This window comes from Perkinsus marinus (assembly GCF_000006405.1).
Source record: "Perkinsus marinus ATCC 50983 genomic scaffold scf_1104296964984, whole genome shotgun sequence".
NCBI classification, from domain to species: Eukaryota; Perkinsozoa; order Perkinsida; family Perkinsidae; genus Perkinsus; species Perkinsus marinus.
Window position 1 is genome coordinate 81598 of NW_003204474.1, and position 4829 is coordinate 86426.

Below are 4829 nucleotides of genomic sequence, written 5' to 3' on the forward strand. Positions count from 1 at the left end.
AGCAGTGTCTACTTCGGTCGTAACTCATCTGCTACACGAGATTGTGCAATCCAAGTCACAAATGGCGAAGATGACAGTTATAACATTACTCAAGATTATGTTAATACACAGTTTCACAATGGATTACGAGTTGATAAACGTATTGATACATCAGATTTTATATTGAGGAAACTTGAAACTCCCCGGATCTATCTCCCCTTTCATTGGGAAGTAGAATGGTGATGGTTATCTGGAGGTGAACCATGTACCAGACGTATATCCCCCCCCCGATTTTGATCTTCTTACTCACTCAAGTGAAATCCAACAATTATTTCGGGGGGCAATTGATCTTTGGAAAGATCAAAATTATATTGAACCAACATCTTTAGCTTCTTCAAAAGCAACTCATCCCTTGGTGGTGCAATATCAACCACACAAAGAGAGCACACCATGTAGACCATCCTGTGATCTACGGTGACTGAATGAACAAATAGCCAGCTCTCCTAACGAGCTACATGAACAACCAACTGCATCACCAGATCATATTAAGCGTTGCCGAGCATGGAAAACGCCAAATAATGGACCATTGTATCTAATCGATCTCAAAAAAGCTTATTTATCAGTTTACATTGAAGATACACAGACCTTCTGGCTTGGCATTCGCCTTCGCTGGGAAGACAGTAACTTTGCATGGCGGATGGTCCGCATGCCCTTCGGCCTTTTAAGTGCACCAAAAATACTTGAAACCTTACTTGGGAAAGCATGAAGCGAAGCGGGAATGCTGGGAGGTGCAAGATTGCTAGAAGCAGTGTACCTCAATGTTCTGTGTCCTCTAGCTCAGATCCCAGTTGTTGCACTGGGCATCGGTTGTCACTATTAGTAGTTGAATTGTTATTGCATCAACATGTCTACTTTTTTGTCTTTCTTCCTTCGTGTGGAAGCAGTGGAATTGCGATGAGAATTGCGGATCTGCTCAACTGTGGAAAACCTGCCATGACGGTATAGGCGGCATGCTTTGCCCACAGTTTGATGCGTTCTCGCAGATCACGGTTTGTTTCATAGCCCAAGGCCCTTGGGACAAGGGAGGGTGTTGTCGTGTTCGACAGCTGGGTGGGATATCTATATATGTGTTTCATCTACAGAAGCAAAGTTGCACAATGATATTTTCGTCGAGCATGGTACCAGAGGCCTTATCGAACCATATTTTGACGACATATTAGTCCCCCAATCATTATCACAAGTTGTCGAACAAATTATACACGATAATGGCTTGTATAAATTTTACGAACTATCAAGCCACCACAACTTTTGTTGCGAAGCCGAGTTTCGGGTTTAGAATGTTCTAGCTCTGGTCAATGGCGCCGTAGGGGGGCTATGCCACAAATCCCACAGACTCTTACTCGACGTAGTATTCATAGTTGGGGCGGCAAGTTTATAGCCCATTACCCTGCATGCCGATTTGCCCGGCCGGCCTTTTCTGCGTTCAAAAGGTTAACGTGCGTCAAAGTTAATGACAAGTTACGTGGTCATATGATAAAGATGATCAGTGGATTCTTTACAGTGTAAAGTTTATACAGACGCATCAAAATACGCCTACGGGGCTGTTATAGTTGTTGGCTCAACTTACATAGAAGACTCAACAAAACTGCGCCGTTTAGGTGATAATCGGGATATTAACTTGGCAGAGTTGGATGCTCTCATATATGGTGTCAATTTAATCTGCAAATACCTCGCCGCTCTTCAGTTACAGCGTCAACTCAATTTGACCGTTAAATGTGATAACTTCACAGTTGTATCGTGGCTATATCGCCAAGATGCCAGACACTGGCGCCAAATCTATGGGTTGAATAGTGCTATTGTGCAAGGAAGCATCCGTACTTTTCATGATACTTGCAAAACATGAAACATTATGCTTAATGTCCAACATATCGCAAGCGAGCATAATCTTGCAGATCTACTAAGTAGAATTCCATCTTATACTGTCCCTCCACAATTCCAACAACTCACAGAGAGTGATCTTAGTGCGGCCATTATTCTCTCTCCGCCGTTGGATACTCAACGGGATATCTTTGGCCGCTTGATATTGACAGAGATTACAAACGTACAATCTATTTTCGAATGTATGCATGAGCATGAAGGAGCGAAATCTCTCCATGATAGAGCTAGACAATTTATAAAAATTACCAAACTACGACAGTTATGCATCAACGATGTGCGTTAGGTCGTGTTACCCAATCAGCAACTCATACTCTTAACGTACCCTATAGTCAGATAGAGACTCGTAGCTCTAAGGCTTAGAGTCTAAGCGATGGGAGCTAGTTCACATGGACATATGTGGCCCCTTTAAAGATGATATGTTCTATATTGTCACGTTACTCGACAATTGGACATCATACCTCGTCACTAAAGCCGTTCGTTATCTCCCTTCTACTCAAGACTGTCTTGCCGTTTTCCGCTCTGTGTTTGAGTCTTTCAACACAAGTACCGGAGAAGTTTTGCAATGATGCAGGTATGCAGTTTAACTCTACAGAGTTTACTGCTGAGTTAAAGCGCATCAACTGCGTTGCTACTGCTTCACCAGCATACAGTTCATGGGTGAACGGAAAAATAGAACGTGCTCATCGAATATTAGACGAGCGTATTAGATGCAATCTAACTATGCATCTTACATTCCAACGATTTAAAAATATTATCCATCGGGCCACTCAGTGTTATAACACAATACCTTCGAGTAGAGGGATGTATAGTCCACATGAACTCGTCTTCACTTACCAGCCTTGGATATTCCCTCAGTTACCAACTATTTATCGACCGGCTCCCGCTACCTCTCTTCAACTCCAACATCCCCGTCAATTGATATGACTAACTTGCCTAAGCCTGATGAAGTCTGGCTCATCCGCAAGTTTCCTAAGCCCAAGAAGTCTGAAATGCCTTTCGAACCCGCGTTGGTTCTTGAAACTATATCTCCCTTGATCTATCGAGTCAAGCGTCAAAACCAACGCTGTAGAGTAGTCCATCTACATCACATGAAACGCATCCCTCCGTCTTTACAAACGACTTTTACTATATGATTCTTTTTCTCATTTTATTTCATCTGTCGAAGGAGAGGGGGCGTGTAGTCTGCGTAGTCTAGGAAGGAGACAACTTCGCAGTCGCGCACATGTGTATGTGTGCACCTCATTAGCTATGCGGTGGTCCCCCTTGCCTCTCTCTTTCCCTTTCCTCTCCTTATGTCGAGTTCAGAGACACATCACGTCATAGGACAACCACAGTAAGAAGCCTTATCACCTATCATGGCAATCCCAAGTGTTGTTGAGTCAACCAGTGCGGACGTTACGACTTACATGGTGGAGAACTCGCTGGCTGAGCTCCTTGAAGTCCTCGGTATTGGTGACGAACGAGTGAACAAAAACAACAGGCTCAAATCACAACGTAGTGCAATAACCAACTAAGTGTGAACTTTGCCAATGTTTTTGCGTATAAAAGAAACAGGGGTGTAACAAAACCAACAGGGTACATTTGCAACGACTGGGTTGGGACAAAACCAACGGACAGTGACAATTTCCAACAGGTAACGGTGCAAAAATCAACTGTCCATTGTGAATGTTACCAGTGTAATACCAACAGTCGGGTTTTGTCAACGTTGCTCTTTTAACAACGGGTCAACTTCATCAACACGTGAACTTTATGATAAAGTCTTTATCAACGGGTCAACTTAACCAACGACTGAACTTTAATCAAGGGCGAACTTTAAAAACAGATTAACTTTATAAACATGTGAACTTAATCAACAGGTTAACTTTTTCAACAGGTTAATGGCGACGTGTATAATCCTCGTTATCTAAACTGGCGTAAGTGTTGAGCTCTATTCTGTGTTATCACTCTTGCAGGGTATAGTCCTCCACAACTATTACGTCGGCCAATCTCAATGTGACAATATCTGCCCAGATATCTCAGGCCAGACTATCTCTCGCGCAGCGCGGCAGATACAGCGCCAGACTGAAGACCTGGGGCCATATGCAGATCCTGATGCAAGAGTCAGATCCTTGAGTAAAATCATCCTAAGATGCAGAGTTAGTGAGCAAGATGCATGATTACAGGGTAAAATGCACGATTCTAGAGTATGATTCTTGAGTATTGAGCAAGATCTCTGAGTATTGAGTTGGAGTACTGATTACTGACGGGACTCACCCGTTGATCCTGATTCTTGATGCTGATCGGTGACGCATGATGCAAATCAGCCATTGATTCCGATTAATGATACTGAGTCGCTGACTCTGAGTAATTACTCATATGCTTGAGCTATGATTTTGTGATTTGAGTATTCAAGGTGATCCTTGATTACTTACCCTGATTGTTGAGTAATTTCCTTGATGCAACTCACGCTACTGATGCAAATCACTGCATCATATGTTGATGCAGATGCGGAGTCGTAATCATACTCATGAATCAAGTCGAATTCTAACCAAAAACACGCTGATTCTGGAACGGGTGAATTTCGCACCGGCACATGAAGCTGATGCTGATGCATGAGCTTTAGTATATTATCATCGTTTATCGTATATTATCCATCCAAACACGCCCTCCGTACTAAGGAGTATTGTGCTACGTCATTCTTCCCCACACCCCTCCGCAGAATCTTTTGGACTTCTCTGTCCCGATCAAGATGTATACTTGCAGAAAGTATTTCTGCTTGCTCGGTTGCGAAGGACGACATTCTCGACAATGACCGTGCTTAAAGAGAAGTTTTTTGTCATCTAGATGTAACACTTCCATATTACGGCAATACTACTAGTAGTCCACTATCCGGTTTTTTAACACAGAATTCTCTGAAACACAAGTAGAAAATT